Raw genomic sequence first — 24,912 nt, 5'->3', positions numbered from 1 at the left:
TTGCTCTTTAAGTCCCAGTGTCTGACAGAAAGGGAGAAGGAGAAGAAGAGGAAAGGTCCCTGCTTACCACTAGGGAATAGGAGATAAATTGGATTTTGTTTGTATTTTTATGAAAAGCTACCTGATTCACAGTTATTGAATCAGCATGTGAACCAAAACACAGTTGTGCTATAAAATAATAATAATCCTAATTCTCTGAATTTTGCAATGCACGTCTAAAACCAAAGTGTGTAGGGGAAATTCTGCATTACACAGTAGTTCAAACAACATTTAAAAAAACACTTAAGGGAATTGCTTGCAATAATGTGTCTTAGTCAAAGCTGCTTGCAAAAAGTTGCATTAAAATGCTTACACATTTTCATGAGGATTTTTCTTCTTTTTTAAAAAAAATATAGATTGCAGAAATGAATTTAAGATTTGATAACTGAGAAGCTGAGAAGAACCAAAATTTACAATTTTGTCCAACAAAACTTAGCACTGCTAACCATTGTTATTCCGCGCTAGTAAGTAAATGAAAGATGGGACAGTTGCAGTAAGTAGAGCCAGACCCTGTGACAGGTAGAGGCAGCTAATTCTAACGTTGCTCCCGTCCATTTCATGGCTGAGTTTGACAAGGACAGCACTGAGATTGTGGAGGAAAATGCTGACAGTTCCACCCTTTGGACAGGTTGTAATTAAGAAATCAGACAAGTTAGGGCAGGCTGAGGGAAGACTGAGCTTGGTGGGACAGTGCCCCGCTTGCTCTGATGTACCCTCACCCAACTGCATATTTTCCTTCCCTTTGGAATAGCTCTTGAGTCAGTTCAGCCTACGGCTTTTGCAGCCTTCCTTCTAATGTCCAGATGATGGACAAAAAAACGAGATGCAATTTCAAGGGATCCTCAAAAGCACACCTGAAAACTAGATGTGTGTTTGACAGTAACCAAAGTGAAAACGAAACTTAAAAAGCTGTTTGGTTCACTGTCACTTTTCTTTTTTCCATTTCAAAAGATGTTTGCAAACACCTTGAACCACTGGGAACTAGCCTCATCTGGTCCATTAAAGTAAAAGCGAAAAAGAAGAATTATAGTTTGTATAGTTCACCAAGCTAAGAGAGAACAAAAAATAGATTAAACATGCAGAAGGCTTAAAAGCACTTTTTGTGCAGGGCTTTTCCATCTGAGAACCCACCAGAGCCTCCCAGGGCCTGGTAAACAGACTTGAGATCTTTTAATCTCTCTGCCTCCCATGTGCTTAATTTGTGCAATTTCAGCCGGCCGGCCATCAAGCATGTAAAGTTGAAATTGTGCAACTTGCATATGTTTAAGTTACAAGTTGTCTGTATTGCACAAAACATAATATGTCAGTGTGCAATTAAAATCTTCAGTAGTGGACTTTGAAATCATTGATGCTGCTTTGTTTTTTATATTGTTGAAATGTAGGAATTGATCTTTGCTTTGCAAATTCAGCCCCAAAGCATGACTCATGTGCCCTTCAAGGTTTTCAGAACTAAACTGTCCCCACAACCATAACCAGAGAGAAGCTTTTCCTTGTTGTTCTCTTAATAATTATGCTGCGCTCATATGTTTTTCGTAAAGCACTGGAGCAAATGCTGCCATGACTTCTTTCCAAGAGGCTTTTACACACCGTCCTTGAAGGTCCTGTATTGATGTGAGCTTATGTTTTGTGTCAGTAAAACCTCCTGGGGATGGAAACATAAAACAGAGCGTGATTTAGGTATTTGTTAGACCTGCTTGCCTCCATGAGCAATTTGCTGGTTGTTGCACAGAAGATACTAGGTTTTTAATGCTTTTTTTACTCGATGGTTCTATGGTGAAATTAATTTTAATTGCAAACGCCATGCCACGCTCAATGTGAGGTTGTTTTGAACACATTCAGAAACACAAAATCTGACAGAGTAGCCTGGAAATGATCCAATGTCAGAGGTTGCCAACTGTTTTTAGCCAGTGGACACATTTAGAATTTGGAGGACGTGACATGGGGGCCAGTCACAAAATGGCTGCCACATCTGAAAGAGCAGAGAAAAGAAACAGGACCACCAAAGGATGCAGACATGTCCCCACATCAGCTGCCCCATCAATGGAAAAAAATGGTCTGTTGCGCTAGTTCACAGAGAGAAGCTCTTTGTACCTCTCCTCTGTGCAGAACAGAAGGAAAGGTGGGCATCTGACCTGCAGATTTCTGAGGGGATATTCAAGACTTTGTGTGGATTCCATAGGAGGTACTGGCAGGCATACTGGCATCCACAGGCAGACAAGGGAACTGTGTTCTAGGTCATCATATAGCATCAGAAGATGGTGACTGCCAAACAGAATTCTTGCCACATCTACAAAGCTGACAGCGTTGTTGAAACCAGCAAAGAAAGACAAGCAGTTTTATTGCCCCTATTGGCCTTCCTGAAGAAGGCCCTGCATTCTCCATCCCTGCAAGGTGAGCTGGCTTGTTTTCTTTCTTTAATTATGCCATCATCCTGCAGTTACTCTCTAGTTTGTAAGGTTCAGGGGGTGTCTCACAGCTATGGAATTTCAAAATAAGAATAGGGCGGTGTGAGAAAGATTAAGCTCATTAGCCCCTTATCTATTATGGCTCAATGTCTGTAGGTGGCTTCAGGTTAATTTATTTGGAGCATTTGTACCCTGCTCTTCAACCAAGTAGGTTACCAGTGTGGCTTGCATGCAGTCAATAAAAGCAAGACAGTCTCTGCCTGCAGGCTTCCAATCTAAAAAACAAACAAACCACAACACACAAGGGGAAAGGGACAAGGAGGGAAGAGGAAAGAAATTAAACTCAGCTACTAATCCTTAAACATTTGTTCTCATAATGAACAGTTCTTATAATTTCTGAACACAATTCAAAGTGTTGGTGCTTTTTTGCTCCCTGGCTTTTAACATCTGGTCTCTCCACCCCTGCCTTCCCCCGGTAATTATTTTTAGCATTTACTTTCACTGTGTGTTTATTAGTCATTGTAAACTACCCTGGAAAAAATTTGATTCAAGGTATAAATATATGTTCCATAAATAAAGTTACATTTAGTGGCTAGTGCTTCTAAAATCTATAAGTGCTAAAAACAATCACAGCAATAAGAATCTATAGATCTGTAGCTTTTCCCTGTCTAGTTTCCTTCAGATGTGGCTAAACTACAACTCCCATTATCCCTGAACACAGTCTATGCTGGCTGGGGCTGATGGGAATTGTAGTCTAAAATGTCTGGAGGGCACCAGATTGGACGTGGCTGCTATAGGTGATCAGTATTATGTCTGATTGTTTCATTTATAAGTTTGTATCTTGGTAGTGGCCCCGTCACTATGGAACTCCCTCCTAAGGGATGTGAGTTTCGCCCCCTCTTTGATTGTGTTCAAAAGGGCCTTAAAACCTGCCTATTCCAAACAGATTTTAATTTAATTCGCTTGCTGCTCTATCATTTTTTACTTCTGCTTTTATCTATGGTATTTTGGTTGGACGGTTTAAAGTTGTTTATATAATCTTAACTGTAAATTGCCTTGGGGGTTCTTCCAGCCCTGAAAGGCAGGAAAAAAAACCTAAATAAATAAATATACACAAACTAATCAGGCCCGGTACAGACCATCTACAATTAAAACTGAGTGAACAAATAAGATTTAAAACATTAGTTAAATTGTCTGCTGTTGATATGCAACTTCGGTTAATTCAGCAGAAAGTTTTACTGAGAATTTGTTCGTCCCTGAGTAAGTTTCTTGAGGTTGAGGTTGACTACAAATGATCTCTGTTGGAAGTGTGACAAGCCACAGGCTAATTTATCCCATATGTTCTGGCACTGCCCTGTCATCTCACCAGTCTGGAAAGTAGTGGGAGATTGCATAAACATTACCTTATCCGCAGGATCTAACTCTTACCTTAAATCGTTTAATATTTGGATACATATCAGCCATCTGGGCACTCCCAAAGAAATACAATGAATGGATTGCTAGGTTAGTGGTTGTGAGAATAATCCTCCCAACACTGAAATGAAATGAAATGAAATGAAATGATATTGCTAGAAAATAAAATAAATATTTTATAGTATATTAAATTCACCTGATGTTCAATTTTAAAAGTTACATGTTTGTGAAGAATTGTGAAAATGAGCTCCTAAAATAAAGGGGAGATTTGATCATCATTTCCCCTCATTTCTTACTCTTCTTCCCCCTGCCTCTGCTTTTCTTCTTTGGTGTCTCTCTCTCTCTCTCTCTCTCTCTCTCTCTCTCTCTCTCTCTCTTCTTTGTACTTCATATCAGTTGGATAGGATTCAAAGGACTAGGAAGCTGGAATGGTAGCCTAAAGAGGAGTGGTTGTAAATCTGTTATTTCCAGCAATTTTTTTTAAAAAAATAAGTTTAAGGAATAATAGTGACTTCTTGATTTGGAGACCTAGGTTAATGTCAACTGTCTCAAAGCATATACAGTAAACTGGCAACTTAAGCACATTTAAGTTGTGCACATTCAGCTTCATACGCTTGGGGGGGGGGGGGACTTAAAAAAAAAGAAAAAAAGGTGGGCACCCAGGAAGAAAGACTCTGGTAATCCCACCTGCCATTGCACGCAATGTGTTTTGCCTATACACGATTTTGGCCTTAGGCATGATCTCACTGTGGGTTTACTGCAATTGATTAAAAAGATAAATGTACCCCTGACCGTTAGGTCCAGTCGTGGATGACTCTCTGTAAATGGCCATGTTTCTGGAGCATGTTCCACACCACCAGTGGTTATAATAATCAGCCCTGTTGAACACAGTATTATTTTGATTGACCAGCTTCATTGGACATGCCCTGCTTATGACAGCTTTCTCTTCTTAACAAAATGGACTGAAATGATGAGGATACTGTAACCTACAACTCCCTATAACCTTACCATCTGTTCAAGAGGGAAATAGAACCGCACTTTGGAATGTTAACTTGAAGTTTCCTTAGATATACTTGAACTGGAAAGCCATCTATAAGTAGCAAAAACGGTGAACTTAGAGTTACAACAATTTACTATTCTCTGTAAATTGCTAAGAACTCCTACCCACCTTGGCGTACAGAAATAAGGAGTAGGAGTGGTTTAAATACAGAGAATCCTCCAGCAAGAAATCTGGCTGGCGTATTATTTATATAAATCACTGAGCAGTTTACAGAGAGTCAAGTATGGTGGGGGGGGCGGGTCATCACCAAGTGCACTAATTTATTCAAGATACCCTCATTTATGATTACATTCAATGATTGGATAGCACCTCTTTAGAAACTGTCAAATTGCCCTGTAGTATCCTAAAGTGATTGCTTGGGGGGGGGGGATAAATACAGTTCTTTCTTGCCAAATATTGCTCACAAATGTTCGTAGTTCAGGCACTGGGGAACTAATAGCTGCCCCTCAATTTCCCACATACCACAGCACTACAAAGACTGAACTATGTAGCCACCAGCGAGCCTGCTTCATTTTCATTTCAAAAGATTTCTTACTTCCTTGAGGGGAAAAACTCGCAGGCAAATTGCAGGGAGGGAAGTTGCTCCAGATTTCTCCTGGAAAGTTAAGTGTAAAATGAGTTAAATTCCACAACCAGTCTGAACAGGAGAAAGAGAGAGGCAGCCCGCTAGCTGGTCACAGCTGCGTGATTTGGCAGAGGCCACACCAATTGATGTATCCCCCAAAGGCACAGGAAACATCAGCACACCACTGTATGTACACAAATCAAACCCATCCATTGAAGAAGGGTTAAACTTGCTTACTGAGCCCTGGGAACACAATGAACAATTTCAGCACCCCATTCATTCCTGACAGATTTCAGCTCCTCTTTCATTCCTGCTTCAGTTTCTGTGGTGTGCTGGCACATCCTTTTAGAGACAGAGATGATTCAGGAGGAAGTTCATTAGAAACCTTCCTCATCCAACCCTTTCATCTATCACTTTTTCTTGTCAATCGCTCTCTAAACCGGCCAAGAAACAAAGGTTTATATATTGATGGCCAGCGATATTTCTTCATTGTCTCTGTCTTTAAAATTATGGTTGATTAGTCGTCCACAGTAGCATGCCAGCTTGAAAAGCCAGTAGATTTGTGGTTTAGCTGTAATTTGTAGGAAATGCTTTCCTTCCAGTGCTTTATGCAGTAGCTTTCTGCAACATATCAATTTTGAGTATTTATGTAAAATCCTGAAATCAATTTACATCTAAAATAAGTCACATTTTAAAAGCCCCAGTTCTCAAAACATGAGGTAAGCTCCCCTGAAGAGAAATGGGTGTTAGAATGAACTTCTTTCTTCCAGACCAATTTTTGGAGTATACAATAGCAGGCAGAATGCCACAACAAATGGAGCACGTCTATAAGAACCTTGTGGCTAAATAATGCTTTTGCTTGCTCTGATCATTCAGAAGAATCTTTAGCAAATGGTGTTTCACGGTGATATTTAGTATAATCTTTGCATTTTAAAACGTTTAATGCATGCAGCATAGAACATGGTACAAACTGAAAAGAAGAGTTTGATTATCTTTCTTATAAATATTGAAGCACTTTTAGATTTCTCATTTCACAAAAGCATACATAAACTACTGAATGTAAAAGGTAATAAAAATCATAAGAGTGTTAGAATCAGATGAAAAATAAAAGGAAAAATTCAGGCTTAACAACTTTACATGCTTACAAGTGCACTCACAAATATATGGAAGACTTTGTTGCAGTTGTCATGTATAGAAACATAACAGTTTTAATTTATCGGAAGGTAAGTTCATGTAAGATGTAATAATGAAGTCTTGATGATTTGCCACTTAAAGGAAAGGCTGGATAACTATGTATCAGCGATAATTTAAACAACAGTTTCTTTTTCAATGTGGAAGGTAGTAACCTTTGATGAGATGTATCTCTTGAGATCCAGTGCAGACCTACTTGCAGTTTAAGCCTGTTCCTATGCACACCAACATGGAAGAAAGCCTCATTGAACTTAATAGGACTTACTTCTAAGTAACCATGCATAGGCTTGCACTGCATGAGTGCTAAAAATGATGAAGCAAAAAGAGATGATGCTGAGGTTAAAAGGCCAAACATTCCATTCACAGTTTCCTTGAAAACAAAACGGACTGCAAGTTAATGTCAGCAACTGGAGCCCAGGAAAGTATCCTATTAGGACATCCGACACTGCTGTTTTACAGGAGTGCTTTTCTTAATGTGGACAAAAGGAAGGGAGGGAGTTTAGTTATCAGATTGGAATTGGAAGTCTTGGCTATACTTACACTGAGACTGAAGAAGAGCAAGACTTTGCACTATAACCTTTCATCAGTACTAACTAGTCATACTACTCAAAATATTGAGATTAAAGTAAAGTATATTGAACTTAAAGAAAAACTACCTCTCAAGGCATTCAGTTTACCAGAAACATGATGACTGGGTCAGAAACACTCTGGAGACTCTCATATCTGTAGTTCCCTTGGCAATCAGTTTCTAACCTGAGTGATTTAGTAAACTGTATATTATATCTAGAAGGTGCACATTTTTCAAATGAGCAGCATATGCTTTAGCAGTCAGTGATACCCCAGGTAAAGAACAGATCAGCACTTTCCACCAATTGTGGGTGCTTAAATTGATCTCCTAAGACTCTCAGAAATACAGGTTTGTAGTGTGAGTGTCAAAATATATTGGTATGTGCTATAAATTTGTTTTAACTGACTGAATGGAAAGTATATCCACCTGGAAGAAAACAAGAAAGAATCCTAGATACAACACCTGAGAAGTATGTTTGTAAGACAGGTCAAAATACCCTATATGTAGAGATTGTGAAAAAAGTAAGTTATCTGACAAGTGCATTATATGCCTTTTTATTGGTAACTTCACTTGAAAGTAGACCAACCTATGTGTGTGCCATGTTTGAGGCATTTGGCAGAATGAATGCAAATGTGCAATATTATGGTCTGGATGTTGTGGTTCCAAAATTAAGCCATAAAACTCAACATAAATCATGGGAATAAAACTCCTACCAACTGGAAAATTAAATGAACATTACAAGGCCACTTACCTATGGCTTTAGTTTTCTGGAAACAAATGAAATATTGCTTTAAAATGTTGCATTTTGAAAGTACGAGGAAATTTAGATAGCACTGAAGGTGGACAGGACAAGATCCAATCCAGCACACTTAGTCGGTCAAAACAAATTTAGTTAGTATCCAGAAGGGGGCATTTTAAGTATGAAGCTTTGTGTTAGAAGACCATGCACATTTTTATGTGAAGTAAAGACATAAGAAGCATACTTTTAATCAGAGCAATGGAATGAAAGTGAATCCAAGTTACAGAACTAAGAGTCATGGGATATGAGATCTTCAGCCTCTTAAGGATTAAATTTCCTAGGGCCTGTCCAGTTTTGTGTCCAATCCAAGTCAAAGCAGAGTACAAACAAGAACAGGACCTTGGACAACTCCAGTGGACCTGTGCTGTCTAAGACGTTCTCCTATTAAGGCAGCCACAGAAGATGTCTCTGCATGGAGCTAAAACCAACTGAAGCCTAATGTAGCCTGGACAGACCTGGAGTGTGGTAAGCTCTGCCTCCCTGAAGGAGATAGCTGGCTGGCTGGTTGAAGGGTCCTCGCCGTCTTTGGTTTCTGAATCAGAGGATGATGACAAGTCTGTGTCCTCCAACAGGAAGGGCCCCAAAAGAGATATAAGCAGTTATCCCCGCAAAAGAAGACAGACCCTTATTTTCATCAGATTCCTTTGTCACACACTGAGCAGTTCCTGGGTTTATGGTTCATCACACGGCCTATCTGTGTTGTGTGGTATGTAGGTCAGGTGCTTATGATTTCCCCTTCTTATACATTCTTTTAAACTTCTGTTCCTTCTTGATCTCTTCTGAGAATGCTATAACACAAGGTGGTTCAACAGGTTGGGAGTATGAATTTGATTTTCTCTTTACATTTTAATACAGCCACATTTTGGCTTCTAAAGCAACAAACAAAAATATTCAGACTTTTATCAAACTAACCCTAAGAAAGGAACAGACCCCATCATCTAAGTAAGACTTTCAAAGTGCGCTAGTTAAATGGAGATAACAGCAAACTGAAAAACTGAAACAATTATAAATGGTCATTTTCCTGTAAACCAGGTATTGACTCTGGAAAAGGCTTTAGACTGCTTTATTTTTAAAATGTATACACCACAGTTTAATACAACTTTTTCCCGAGACTGTTAGATCTACCAGATTGTTACTGCAAAACATAGAGTCCTGATTATTCAGATTACCAAATACCTGCAGGATTATAGTGGAAAACAAAAGCAGGGAGGGCTCTGGCGGCATTCCTATGCACACTGATTTGGGAGTAAGTGTTATTGAACTCAGAGAGACCTCTGATTAGGCTGCATAGGATTGCACTGTTGAAATATTCACATCACTGAATAAATATTTCCCCATATCAGATTAAGGAAGTTCTCAAATAATTGTCATCTCACATTCATTTAAAATAAAGAGGTTGTGTTTATTATAAAGAACTTTTTTTAAAAAAAATTGCCCCAGCAAATGAATCTGGATTTACAAGGCTGCTGTTCTTATACTCCAAGAAGACACATGAAATATGGCCTTATTTACAGTCAGGCGCTGGAGTTCAACAGCTGCAGAAGTGTGAGGCAAAGGAGTGAACCCTCCAGCCAGACACTTTAACAACGGTTCTATTGCTGAGGCACCTCTTGTTACACACAAGACAAAAACAGATGAAGAGAGAAGCTTGAGAATGATTCAGAATAGCACTCATTATGAAATAGAACACAAGCAGGAAGTACATTTCTTTTTGTCATAGGGTTCTTCCAGCTGTCTGTAATTCCCACAGCTACCCACACCCACACACAATTAGAGAATGAAATAAAGCTTCCACCAATTTGTCTGCTATCCTTTCTCAAATGAAGTAAGCATTTGGTCAGGCAGAAAAGAAAATGTGCCCTGATGTTAACTCGACCTACTATCTTTTTGGTTAAAACCAAACTGGAAAAATATTAGGGGTTTGTTCTGTTTGTGTATAATTAAAGAAAGAATCCTGTGTTGTGTCTTCATCAAAACACTAAAAAAAGCACTGACTTGCCTCCAAATTTCAAAATATGTGACATTTCACTCTCTTGCTGATGAAACTCACCCTGCTTCCTTTGCTATCTCACTTGGCCCCTGCTGTTTTCCCTTGCTCCCACCCCATCCCTATCCTCCTTCATTGTTCTTGTGATTGCATCCTGCCAGAGTGAAGAGGTTCAGAAGAACCTGGAGCCAGACTTTTGAGCTTGAATAAACATTTTTCATAGCTGGCTTTGGCCTGTTCAGTCCAATCACCATGCAGGGAATAAGACTAGATGAAGCCTTTCAGCCCTATGATTTAATGAGGATCATCTTGAAGGAGCTGTCCCTAGGAAGCCTGACCTCTCATTTCAAAACAGAGACCCCTGGGTTTTCCACTGAAACTGCTTGTAAGGCAGTTTAAGGAATAGTGCTGATTTATTTATTTATTACTTTACAGATGACTATACCGTTGTAAAATCACAAGTTCACTTTACAGAAACTATGGTGCATCCCTGTCATCATAGGCTATTATTATTTATATTCTATAATAAGAGCTACTATTTATTTATTTTCTCCAGGAATAATAAGAAAGCCAGATAATTGACTGGCAACTTGTGCTGAGCCACAATGTGGGAACATGTTTCATGAATACTTTCACACCCCATGAAATGTGCTCCCGCCTTTTGATAATCTTTGCACCTTTTTGTCAGAAGGACACAGGAGGTAGCGAGGGAATTCAGCTAAAGCAACAGGTCCACATCCATGCATCCCTGTTCATAAACTCCCACAACTAGTCATCTGTTAACTATTAGGCTGAAACAGGGTAGTGTCTTGCGGCACTGGTGGACAAAAACCCTGCATGGCAAGACCCTGTCAGGGCAGCAGGGGTATATTCCCTCCCTCCCTCCCTCCCTCCCTCCCTTCCTTTTTTTCTTTCTATCTCCCTCATGCAGGACAATGCGAGGACTTGGTTTACACTTAGTGACATCTTGTAGCCAAACCCAACTGGCTACGCAGTGCTGTGATATCATTATGTTCACAGCCCATTTGCTTGGAACACACAGTGAAAAAGCCTTCCAGGTTCTTTAAAAACTGGCACCAGAATAGAAACAGATTGGAGGAAATATGGCTGTAACCAGGCATGAAAAAACATCCATAATGAAGTAGAAATAAGGGGTTTTTCATGGAGCTCTCCACCCACCCCCAGTTTTGTCAACATGTGACATGTAAGCACGGAGGAAGAAAATTACGTAGTTCAGGTCCCATACCTAGACCACCTAGGCATAGTATTTCCCTACTATGACCCAATCTCTCCTTATATAGACAGCAAGGATGTTCAACAAATGGAAAGCAAATTTCCAGTGCTTGCCTCTTCAGTTTTCTTCAATTTATGTAACACTATGTAATCCTTTTAAAAATTGAAGAGCGAGATCTTCTACAGGAAAAAAAAGTTCATCTAGATGAAGATCTGCTGCAGCCTAATAATGGCTTGTGCCCAAGATTTAGGAAACAAAACAAAAAAACCCCACTGAGCTGAATTGGTTTGAACTGGCCTCTGTCTCCTGGGTGGGGGCTATAGTGGAAAAGATGGCTTTAATTGATTTTTATTCTTTTTATTATTTTATTATTTTCCAGAGAATTTCAACTGCACATTAAAACCTTTTCATTAACCATCAAACATCACAGAGCAACTTTCAGGTATATTATTTGAAATCAGCTGCTTTTATTGTTTCCCTTTTCTCTAAATGAGGAAGGTGAACTCTTTGGTCTGAACTACTGCTTTACCTGCCAAACAAATACTTGAAATCAGTTGCTAGAGTTGCTATATCATAAACATAACATGTGAAAACCAAATAGTATATTAGGGAATATAGTCTTCCAACTCTCCTCTCCCTACAAACTGTATTCTATTTTTCCCCCCTCTTAAAGTATTTCTGGGCCTTAAGCACTATGGAAATTGAAGGATATTTCTGTTTAATTGCCGTCAATTATAGAAGGACAGATTCGTGTGTGTTATCTATGTGGCAGAGTGGGTGGGAGCATTATTTCATTTCCTCTTTACTGTACAAAACAAGCGCCCTTTGTGACACACAAGCCAAATGTACATTTCCCTCTCTTCCCCTACAATTTTTCATCTCTTGCTTTTAGCCTTCCCCAGTCCCCAACACCACTCTTCCCTAGCTGCTTACAAATGGGCTGAATTATTAAGTCAGCCTTTCCGAGCATACCACCATACCAGCAAGTGTGTGTAGCCATTCTGTCTGCTTTGGGAAGCCCCATGTGCAGCCGCAACTACAACAATCCCCTTGTTGATCCTGTGCTTGTTGGTTAATCCCTCATAAAGTATGGGAATCCTAGCCTCTTCCACATCTGCTTGCAAAACTGCAGGGAGAACACCAACCTTTCGAATCATCTTGGCTTGAAATACTGGAGACTAGCAGCAGGGGAACGGCACAGGGAAGGAATATTCTGTTTTTGAGCTGAGGAGGGTTATAAGATCTTGGAGCTCTCCATCCCTTCCACCTCTCATCCTTTATCATCCTCTTTCAGGTCAGTGGGATCAGGTTTATGTTAACAAACCATGAAGCTTATCAAATAAATGCAACAGCAGCAGGTGTTTGAATCTGCCTGTTTCCACAGAACAGGCCTAACAAGGTTGACATTGTGGCTAAGGCCAAGGTAATGCAGTAATTATTCCTTTCTGGGTATGAAGCCCCCAAGAGATTTCTGGGAACGAGTTAGAAAAACAAACATTGCCAAGAGCAGGATTTTTAATTTTTTTTTTTTAAAAAGGAAAGAACAGTAGTCCTCTCTATGCCAGACTGTGAAGACAAGCATTTCCATTGCAGTATCCTGAACACTACCCAGTTTCTCTTGAACATGTCTCATATTACAGAGGAAAGAGATTGTGAGAGAAGCAGTATGTTTGTGTCTGGGTGTTCACATCTGGAGGGGTAGCTTATTTTGGCTCTGGCCGGCATGTGGGAAGACAGCTGTTTACTTAAGACACTAATAAGTGCCAGAAGAAGGGGGGAAGCAATATTTGGGGAGGGGAGGGGGGCTATTGATGCAGCATTTAAGTATTTCTAATTATATAATATGGCTCAGTGTGCTTAACAGTTAAGGACTGTGTGGTACTCTTCTTGAGGTACTGTATAATTGGTAGCTTATTGTGTAACAATTCCTGTTTGCTGCATACCTGTGGAGTATACTATTTTTTATTTTCATTGCCATGATCCTACACATTATGTAGGAAACTCTCCACCAGAGTAGAAATCATATATTGAACAGATGGAAAGCTTCTTAATCTGAGTAGGCTGAAAGCAAATAGTAAGGTTACCATAACTTCTGTCATAGAGCTTCAGTATGACAACATAGCATGTGTACACTCAGTGGATGACTTCCAAACCATCCTAAATATCTTTGCAGAAGCTTACAAAAAGCTTGGCCTATCTCTCAATATCCAAAAAACCAAAGTGCTGTACGAACAAGCACAAAACAACCCCTCTGCAGTGCCACAAATCCAACTCAATGGTGTAATGTTGGAAAGTGTTCATCACTTCTATCTTTCCACAAGGGCCAGCATTGATGCCAAAATCCTGCATCGCCTGAGCTCTGCGAGTGCAGCTTCCTCCCTATTGAAGCACAGAGTGTTTGAGGACCAGGACATTCACAAGGAAACCAAAATGTTTGTTTACAAAGCTATTGTACTACCAACCTTACTGTATGCTTGTGAAACATGGACCACTTATAAACACCATCTCGCACCACTGTTTAAATCGGCCCTGGCCACGCCCCCAAGCAAGCTGATTGGCTGCAAGGCCCCATGGTGTGGCTGGGGTTACCCCAGCGGGATGCGGGACATCGTCCTGCACCCACGCTGTGACGGGGAGGCTGAGCAGCCTGACTGCAAAGCATGAAGGTGGAACTGATCTACCAACCTTACTGTATGCTTGTGAAACATGGACCACTTATAAACGCCATCTCCAGTTCCTTGAAAGATTCCATCAACAGTGTCTCCAAAATTTTTTACATATCACTTGGGAAGACAGGCAAACTAATGCCAGTGTCGAAGCAATGATTCTTTAACAGCAACTTCAATGGACTGGTCATGTTGTTTGGATGCCTGATTATCGATTATTATTCCAAACTTTAAAATGGAAAGCGTAATGCTGGTGGTCAGCAAAAGAGGTTTAAAGACTCTCTCAAGGCAAATTTTTAAAAATGTAGTATAAACACTGACAAATGGGAAACACTGGCCTGCGAGCGCTCCAGTTGGAGAACAGCCCTTACCAAAGGTGTCATGGACTTTGAATGTGCTCAAACTCAGAATTAAAGGGAGAAACATGCTAAGAGGAAGGCACATTTGGCAAACCCTCACCATGATCAACTCCCGCCCAGAAACCTATGTCCCCACTGTGGAAGGATGTGTGGATCCAGAATTGGCCTCCACAGTCACTTACAGACTCACTATTAAGAGCATGTTCATGGAAGACAATCTTACTCAGCTACGAGTGATTGCCAAAGAAGAAGAAGAGTTATGGCATGTTAGGGCATCAGTTCTGCACTACCAGCAGTGCTAGCTCCAGGGTTTGGGGGAAGCATGTATACTCAGTGTGCTCTCCCATGAGCAGACCCACCTCCTTCTCTCAACTGTCACCACTGCCCATTCGCACACCCTCTCCCTCTAGGCCAAAGTGACACAAGCACCCAGAGGGAGAGCAGAAGGCCTGCTTCATCTCCTGAAACTTCTCACGTATTCTGTGTTTGGGGTGGGGGGGTGGGACAGATGAATAGGCAGCATCAGTGGCAGGAAGAGCAGCAGGGCCAGGAGGCTCTGGGGGTCAGCATTGGGGGGTCCTGCAATGGAGTGGATTTCAGCAGTTGCCTGATTATGTTGGCCACTGGGGCTGGCCCTGTCTAGAGATGAAAACCCAATATTTGTGGAAGCAAATATCATGCTACCTATTCTACTACCTTTGGCCCAAGTGGTAGATACTCTATTTTTTATTATTGTGGCCCAGAGCATTTGTAAGCCTGGCTTAACAGACAAGTTCAACTCAAATTTCCCCATGGGTACCATGAAATGTACTAGGCTTCCAGTGCATTTAGGAGCATCCTTCATTTAAGATTGGTGATGACCCCTTCTTCCAGTGTTGGGCTACTCCTTTCCCCTTCAGTGCCTGCCGCCACCTCCCCATCCAACCTTGACTTAGAGGGCCTCCCAAAGAAGCTTTTCAGGGGGTGCAGATGGCTAGAGTGGAGAGGAGGGGGTGGTAAACTTTTTTTCCATGAACATCCTTAAGTTCATTTAATGTAGAATCCAAAACTATGTCTTCATTCGCTCTGCAAATGTTCAAGCCTTTATGAATATGATTTAGTGGGAGAACATTTAAATTTAAATGATGGGGTATGTGAGTTAAGTGCTGAAAGTATACACTGTATAAATAAGGAGGGGAATCAAAAAGTTCACGATCACATTATTTGTTTGTATGCTTATTGCCCACCCTTCACCCTACGTTCGCAGGGTTACATCATTATTTCATTTCATTTCATTTCATTTTGCTTTGCTTTGCTTTATTTTATTTTATTATTGTATTAGTGTATTTTTCAGTCACTTTATCTTACCCGGGGCAACCCAAAGCAACTTGCAACCCAACTAATAGGTGATAAACCTCACATAGATACATTAAATTAAGAGGGAAATAAATTTAAAACATTCCACTTACTTCTTAAAGGCCACGGATAGTTACAGGCCAAAGGCCTGATTATAGCAAAAAGTTTTTGCTTGACACCTAAAGATATATAATGATGGCCCCAGGCAAGCCTGCACAAACAGAGCCACCACATTAAAAAACAACATTAAAAACAATTAGAGATAAAGGTACACATTGACCAGTTTATCTGCTGAAAAACCTATAAACCTTAGGATTGTTGCAACGGAAAAGAAAAATGCTGTATTAGAGTCAAGAGTAAAGCAATACATAATGCATTATTGTGCCACTTGCAGATTTGATCTGTCGTGTGTTCATCTTAATGATGAAGAAAAGGCTTGTGGGTATTTTTGTTTAGTATTCTCATAGTGATTAATAAGTTAGAATCTTTGCCTTGTTCCCATTTGTGTATAGCCCCAAAACATAGTGGAAAAAATAATAAAGCAAGTAAGCAAGCAAAAGGCATGCATCCAAATACTGGGAGTAAAATTCAAAAGTGCTGTGTATTTGAGCAATGCCCTTCTTTATAGAGGGGAAATGCATAAATATATTCTTAGACTAGTGCAATATTTATGTTTAAAACAATTACAACTATCTAATAGCTGCATTTTTATTTTAAAAAGTCAATTTAACCTCTGTTACATATTAGGTAAAGGAATCAAATAACACACGCGACTGAATGGATTCTCACGGTGTAATTCCAATATGTAGAGTATTAATCCGTAAACTAAGAAGAACTATTTTGTTTAAACTACCTGTATTAAGAGAACAATTGCTTTCCTATTATCCCTGAGCAGCTGTTTTTGCAGAACATGCCCCTAAACATACTGTGAACAGCTGGAAAATCTGCACTTCATCCCAGGTGGTGTCCTTGATTACAGCTCTACTTCTGGATTTTGTCATGGGAAAGTCAGTACCACATTACACAGCTTCAAACTTCCCTGCAAAGACTGCAAAGACATTGTGAAATATATGGCTCTGCATCCTTCAAACATTGTGCAGCTGCCCCTACTCACAATAAATTTACTTGCTGCTTCACAACTGTGGATCGAGTGTTGGTGGGACATACTCCCCTGCTACCTCCCTATGCCTGTGCCTGTGCTTTGAATGTTTTTTAAAAAATCCAAGTTGTTCTGTTTGATGTTTAAAATATTGATTTGTTAATTTTGGGTTAAAAAAATAGGGGCCGTCTTATACATGGGACCGTATTATACACGGAAAACTATGGCAAGTGAAATTTTGTTTTAGCAAAAGGCAAGAGCATTGGCAGAGGAGAGAAAGCTTCTACAAAATATATGCATTTAACAGCCAAAAGGCCTAGAGATGGTTGCAACAGAGGTTTGCTATAAAACCCTTGCAGTCCAACTGCACTGATCTTTCAAAGTACTGCTCTTTGAGCTACTTTCTTTTCCTAAATGACATGCTCATTCGTGCCCAACGGCCTCCAATCAGTGAAAAAGCAAAAGAGAAGCAACTGGATCAACAGTCCTGGGAACGTAGTCTGTGCTTGCAGTAGTTTTGCAAAATGGCATGTGCAAGCATTCATTCCAACAGTGTCCCAACATCACAGCCTGCCAGTAATAAGGCAATTTAAACACCACATTGGAGAGAACATGTTGCTTGTTCTGTTATAACCTGAAAACAAAAGGCTCGCTGAGCCAAAATAAAAATAACAGGAGGGTCAAGATAGGGCAAAGCCCCACATTTCATTAACTAGCCTTTGTGATTAAATATATATGAATAGGACCAGGAGTAAAGCTGACGCCGGAATATCAAATAATCATTCTTTGCTACTCTCAGCTGCTTCAGTATAAATATGAGCTAAGGCTTTATTACAAAGATGAAGGAACTTTGTTTTAATTGTTCTAATTTTGGAATTGGTGCACTTAATGGTGTTCGGGGAAACCTTTTGCCTTGGAAACGAACATTGACTTCCAGATTAGATTTTTATAATATGTTGTATGTGAGGCTGCCTTTGAAGATGATTCCGAAACTAACTGGTTTGTTTGTGTTAATTGGTGGAGGCAGCATGGGACATAGAACACCATGTTGAAAGCAGTTAATTTGAAAACATAGTTGCCCTGCGAAGTGTGCGATGCTCCAGATTCCAAACCTAGCCAGAGGTCCAAAGGCTGCTGGGTACATTGCACCACCTGTGTGCCAGCCTGACTTCAAAGGGATATAAATGCCTGTCAAAAATTCATACTTGCATTGTCAAAGCTCATCTCCCTCCTCCAGCTTTTCCCTTTCTCTTTTGCTTCTTCTCGTAAGTAATCCTAGTAGTAGTCTCATTTTAGTTTCTTCCCCTTGCTCACATTTCCCTCTCCTTCATTGGTTGTCTCCCTTGTGCCTTTTTGTGTGAATGTAAGTTCCTTGGGGCCTATCCTCTCATTCATTGTAAAGCACCATAGCACCTTGATGGCACTATATCAATAGTCAACCTAGCAGTTTGAAAGCACACCAGTGCAAGTAGATAGATAGGTACTGCTGTGGTGGGAAGGTAAACAGCATTTCCATGTGTTCTGCTTTCCGTCACAGTGTTCTGTTGCTCCAGAAGTGGCTTAGTCCTGCTGGCCACATGACCTAGAAAGCTGTCTGTGGACAAACACTGGCTCCCTCAGCCTGAAAGCGAGATGAGCTTCACCCCATGGTCGGCTTTGACTGGACTTCACAGTCCAGGAGTTATTTACCTTTTACCTTTACCTTATATCAATAAATATAAATACAGCACCCAACAGCAGCATTGTGAATTGAATTTTAATTGCTTTGGGCCAGGTCAGGAGACCATTTTTTCCTGAAGAGTGAATTAAAAATGTAACTATTAAATTAGTAATTCATTAGCTATCAGTGTTTGGGGCGTCTTAAAGCATTTTACAATGTTGTACATGCTTTGAGTGCTACTTTGGTGGCAGAGAAGCTAATGTAGAACTGCCACCTAAATAAAATAAAAATTTCAGGTGCTGATTTTCACCTTGTCATGGAATGGCTACAAGGGGTTTGGGCCCATATACTTTTTTCTGTGTCCCACTAATGTAAAGAGAAAAAGCCTAGGCTTATTGCAGCTTCTGAGTCAGATCTTTTGTTTATTTGGGAGTAAGAGTGCAAAACTAATTCCTCCTACCTTAGAGTAAGCCCCTTTGAATTTAATAGGACTTACTTTTGAGTAGATGTAGGTAGGACTGCATTGTAATTACTGCATTACATACTGACTAGTCTGCCTGCCAGTTCACTCAGTAGGTCACTTACCATCCCACCATCTGACCATAATTCTTGTTTAGAAGGAAGAGCCATTCATTTAAATGGGACTTAACTCCAAATTAAGTGGGTTTAGGACAACAGCAAACAACTGCTACCTATATTAAGCTCTGAGGGTACTGAAATTTGTTCAGGGTTATTTTCTGTATGTTATGTATCAGGCAAGTTGACATAAGCCGAGGACAGATAAATAGGTAGTTGTGAAGCATTTGCCTTGAGTAAGATTACTGCGAGCATAACAAATAAGCTTGCTTAAGGATGAGGGGAATTCATGGAGGAGAGGAGCTGGAAACAGGCACTCACTTCCTGATTCCTACCTTCATTGTTTCTAAGGTGACCACTTATGCATCACCAAAGAGTGCATACATTTGCATGTGCTTATATGCAATTTCAGGGGACGCAGGTGGCGCTGTGGGTAAAAGCCTCAGCGCCTAGGGCTTGCCAATCGAAAGGTCGGCGGTTCGGATCCCCGTGGCGGGGTACGCTCCCGTTGCTCGGTCCCAGTGCCTACCAACCTAGCAGTTCGAAAGCATCTCCGGGTGCAAGTAGATAAATAGGGACCGCTTACTGGCGGGAAGGTAAACGGTGTTTCCGTGTGCTGCGCTGGCTCGCCAAATGCGGCTTTGTCATGCTGGCCACGTGACCCAGAAGTGTCTCTGGACAGCACTGGCCCCCGGCCTCTTAAGTGAGATGGGCGCACAACCCTAGAGTCTGTCAAGACTGGCCCGTACGGGCAGGAGTACCTTTACCTTATATGCAATTTCATAAATAATCACTATAATTTAAATAGAAATACAATCCATCCTGGATCTGAAAGCCCTTCAAATAGATGACTCCATCAAAGAGAGGAAAATTGTCCTATGGTAGCCAGGGGCGGAGGAAGGGGGGTGCGGTAAGGGCGGGCCACCCTGGGTGTCACCACTGAGGGGGGTGACAAAATGCTGGGCAGCATTCACCGCGGGGCCTGCAATACGCCTGAGCCATGCGTCTCTCCTGGGAGTGACACGGTGGGTTGGGTGCCCGCAGGCTCCACGCTGCCCCAAATGGTCCACCCGCTGCCTCCCCCTCAGCTGTAGGGTGGCTGAGTGGGAGGGGCCAGGCAGACTCCTCGGAGGCCCCACGGGGCACAGGGCACACACACCGCCCCAGGAGCCCGATCAGCTTGCTTCGCCTTCAAATAGAGGACTGTTTTCGATAGAGTAGAATGCATAGCTGTCATAATTTACCAGACTTTTGAATAGAATTGCTTATTTCATCTTTGGTAATCAATTTGTGAAGAAATGAAAACCTAGAGAGTATTAGTCCTGAGAGTGAGTGCCTTAGATTGTTAGCAGATTTACTTGTTTACTTCCTTTTTGCCTGAATCCTAAACGTAGTACATGAAGGCAAGTTTAGCTGAAATCTACCAAACAGCATGGGGAGATATTTCACTATTTCCAATGAAGAACCTTAAAAACAGTTCATATAATGTTCTTTCTCATTGTGGATTCCCCCCCCCCTTTCTTTTTATTTTTGTCCAGACCCTTCTTACGCATTTTGCAAGATGTCCTGAGAAGGAGGCCTGCTTCATAGAAATCCTTAGTTTTTTGTGCTTCTGAGTTTCCTCCAAGCTCCTTCTTCTAACACATAATAAGAGAGGCAGTTTCTGATACTGCCAGTGTTCTTTTCTTTCCCTCTTCCCTGTAGTGCAGTCACATTGCTAATTAATTGAATTCCCTACTTGCTCCTTTGTATGTTATTTCTATTGCCCATTAGCAGAGCAGCTTGGGATTTGAGCTATGTTTTCACTCATCTTACTGGAATTTTGCTTTTGGTCTTTCTTTCTCTCTCCCCCTCTCTCCCTTTGTTGTTGTTTCTGTGCTCTGTGAAAGGCATTAGAGGGGCTTTAACACCAAGGGCCTATATTGTTCACTGGCCCAGCTGCATTCTTTTACACTCTACCTTGTGCGTCACAGCTATTCATCTTGATTTGTACTTGGCTCAACTGCAGATGCTGTAAATATGGTAATTTTAGATTCCCTGTTTGGAAACAGTTTCAGGGCGGGTCTTGTGGCAGGAACACACTTTGATTTACACTGGTTTGTATTACCTCGGTACAGTTGAGAGGGGAATAAAGCTTAGAACTAAAATGGTTTTGTTTGAAACATCTTTTAATAACTGGGAGGCAAATAAGACTGCCTTGATATGCAGGCCTGCAATACTAGAGGCAATACTTCATTTCAGGGAGGATAACAACCTACCAAGCAAGAACAGGAGAAAGGAATTTTAGATTATTGTAGAATTTTGGTGTCACCGTATGGGTTTTTGAATTCTTTCCTTTTGTTCTCATTATAAAATTGCTGGGGTGGATCACACTGGTTGAAGAGCATGTTGTATTCCCCCTGATGGGGTAACATGTTATAAGTAGGTTCTCTTCTATTTAGTTATCTTGTATTTTTTATTATTAACTTAGTAAAACTCAGGAACAGCCATATCTGAAAAGCACTGGAGGGGGTGGGATATTGTATTTTAATAAAATAGAAACATGCAAATGCATTCATATCCCACTTTACATGTTCCAGGTGTGACCTCCAAGTCTGTGAAGTGTGTGTGGTCCAACTCCCACTGAAATTGTTCATTGCGAATACTTTTCTCAATAATAAGTCTTTAAAAAACAAGTAAACATCTTCGGAATTCACTTGAATTCTGGCTTGTTGGACATAAATGGTTTTCTTCAGAGATCTCATTTTACCCAGGAGAGGGAAATTTGAGGCCTGGGCCTGAATGTGCAAAACCCACCACCACTACCAGCCTTTCTATCTGGCACCAGGAACTCTCTCCAGCAGACATTTAAAGGTTAAAACAAAAGGCACCTGATGACTCTGTTGGCAGAGCATTCCACAGGACTGGGTTGATGACACTAAAGACTTGGTCCCATCTTGCTGTCAGGTGAGCCTTGCCAACTCGAGGGATGACCAGCGATTGGGAGTGGGCAGCATAGTGTGCAATCAAGTGCTTTCTCATGATCATCGGTCTTTATGAAGTCCACCAGCAAAACACCAAAGGTTCTGTTCATTCCAATGGAGTAGGGAGTGTTGCTTCTTTCTGACCAAAGAGAAGACTTTAACATTAATTAACCTTTAATCTGCAATGGTATCATACCCTCCAACATTTCTCCGATGAAAATAAGGATGTCCCATTCCTTCATGATAATGTTACTATTTATACCCCACACATGTTATTGGGTTGCCCCAGCCGCTCTGGGCAGCTTCCAACATGTATAAAAACATAATAAATCATTAAATATTTTTAAAAAACTTCCCTATACAGGGTTGCCTTCAGACACCTCAGGGATCGGATAACTCCATACCCTCCAACATTTCTCCAATGAAAATAAGGACATCCTAAGGAAAAGGGGGGTATTCTGGGATCAATTCAGAAACCAGGACAGCTTCTCTAAATGAAGGATGTCCATGGAAAACAGGGACACTTGGAGGTTCTGCAATATCTGGAAAGTGTTGAGGGGCTTTTTGCCATCCATGTAAAGGTAAAGGTACCCCTGATCATTAGGTCCAGTTGTGGCCAACTCTGGGGTTGTGGCGCTCATCTTGCTTTATTGGCCGAGGGAGCCGGTGTACAGCTTCTGGGTCATGTGGCCGATATGACTATGCTGCTTCTGGCGAACCAGAGCAGCGCACGGAAACACCGTTTACCTTCCCGCCGGAGCAGTACCTATTTATCTACTTGCACTTTGACGTGCTTTTGAACTGCTAGGTTGGCAGGCACTTGTCTCTTAAAAGCAGTTCAGACATTCAGTCTTCTTCAGATAGGATAGCAGAATCCCCTTCCAGGTGCCCCTTGCATCTGGTGATATTTAGGCCATAGAACCCTAAGCATTGCTTCTTACAACATATGGAGTAGTATTAGTAAAACCAGCATCTATAATAGCTATACTCCCCGTTTGAAATGCATCCACTGTATCTGGGGTGCATAACCTCAGTTCAAAAACAACATATCAAGGTGGAGTGCAGTTCTAACAAGTAAGACCCCCGGGTCCTTTTCATTCAAATCAGAGATATTTACCCAAGAAAAATAGAAAAGTGACAGAGTACACATGTTAGAAAAATATGCAGGCAGACACTGAAGAAAAAATAACATTCTGCCATAAGTAGCCACCTTGTTCCTCCAGTTTCCTCCCCTCAATATTAGAACCAACTGTTTCTCATGTGTTTTCAAGAACCTACTGTGGTTTCCAGACAGCTGGCTGGAGGAGTCTGGGATTGGGCTTGAAAAAATAGGTCATGGGTCAAGTTATTTTCACGAAAGCAATCACTAAGTTCCTGTTAGATTTGTTAAAATTCATGGTCGCTCCTTTTATTTTCCTAAACTGGTAGCAGGAACCTGAAGACATAACTTATTTTCAGTCACAAATGATGGGCTAATAAAGACCAGTTACAGAATTAGCTCACTGCTCTTTCAGTTTATGGTGAAAACAAATGTCTACTTGTCAGTGTGGAGAAACAGGGCTCTCTGACACTCTCAGCAGACTGTGAGAAGTAAAGCATTTAATCAAACGCAAATACATTTTGTAATGTTCTCCGAACACTTAGCTCACAAAATCTGTCTCATTAACTGACAGCATTAGTTGCAAAGGTTCATTTACTATATCGGGTAGATAGGGTGCATGTGTGTTATGTGAAATTGCTGTATTAGTTGTTTGTTTTCTCACTTTTATAGTATTTTTTAATGTGATTTTTCTATGTACTCTATCCTTTAATATTATTGAGTATTTTTTAATGTAGAGTGGTTTGTGCATTTTGAAATAAATATATAAAATGAAAGGCAGTGTCAGTGAGTAGGAAGACAAAGGTGTGGTTCAATAAGGGGATAAACATTCAAGAGCAGATTTTGGCATCACAGAACTTAAAACTGAAGTTCTCTTTTTAAAAAAATCACAGCATAAACAGGGTTAGCTGTTTCCTAATATTATTTTCATATTATTTATTATGGGAAACCAGGGCCCTCATGCCTCCAGTGCATATGAAATAGGTGTGCCTTTAAGCAGAATGAGGCTCTCCAAGTAAAATGTCATTTAATGCTAATTGTCATGTGATTGGTTTTGATTTTTTTATATTATCATTCTTATTCAAAAAAATTATTAAACAGCCAAAATAAAAACAAATACTAAAGTGGTGAACAACATAAAATCATCAATAAAATTGCATGAGTAAAAGTAAGTCAGTGAATCCAGTTAATCATCACCTTAGGAAACTAGGAGCTGCCTAATACCGAGTCAGATCATTGCTCCATGTAGCTCATTATTCTCTATACTGACTTGCAGTGGCTTTCCACGGTTTCAGATGGGGTCGCTGTGGACTATACTAAGCCTGGGGCCTTCTGCATTCAAAGTAGTTACGCCATGTCTGAACTACAACCGTTCTACTTATCGGGATCACCCCTCAGGGAAAGCCTGGCTGAAAAAATGTGTTTTAAGTGAGTGCCCCAACACACCTGATGTAAATACATGTTTGTAGAAACAGGGCTGAGAAAGTTTTGCTGTTACGGGAGACTAAATCACCAAGAAGGCAGTGCTGGGAGAGTGTGGTGGTGAGTTGGGCAAAATTACACTTGTATAACATGGCGGACTAAGACTACACACCTAATTGTAGCTTGTGATCTTCTTGCAGGAATGCTCTATAAATGTAACATTGCCCCCTGTTGTGGGCTTGATGTGTTCTGGGCCCCAAGTACAAGGTTGCATGTTGTATTAAAAGAACCTTTCAAATAAGGAATTTTATGATTCTCTTTAACCTTCACTATAATGGTCCAATAATATTTGCAAACATCAAAGGCTTAATAGTTTAATTATCTCTGATTATAGGTGCCTTAGAATAGTGAAATCCACTTATATTCCTAGCATAGGAAGATGGTGCCTGTGTTTATATACTGTTAATCTCAG

General features: G+C 40.7%; 1 protein-coding gene across 5 annotated transcripts in view; it reads left to right on the top strand.

Annotated features, from left to right (window-relative positions):
- Positions 1–24,912, top strand: part of RAD51B (RAD51 paralog B) — a 296,131-nt gene that overhangs the window by 180,151 nt on the left and 91,068 nt on the right. The window lies entirely within an intron of this gene.

This window comes from Podarcis muralis, chromosome 1, assembly GCF_964188315.1.
Source record: "Podarcis muralis chromosome 1, rPodMur119.hap1.1, whole genome shotgun sequence".
Classification (NCBI taxonomy): Eukaryota; Metazoa; Chordata; class Lepidosauria; order Squamata; family Lacertidae; genus Podarcis; species Podarcis muralis.
The sequence above is the reverse complement of the archived record's forward strand: the minus strand, read 5'-3'. Positions and strand labels throughout refer to the sequence as shown.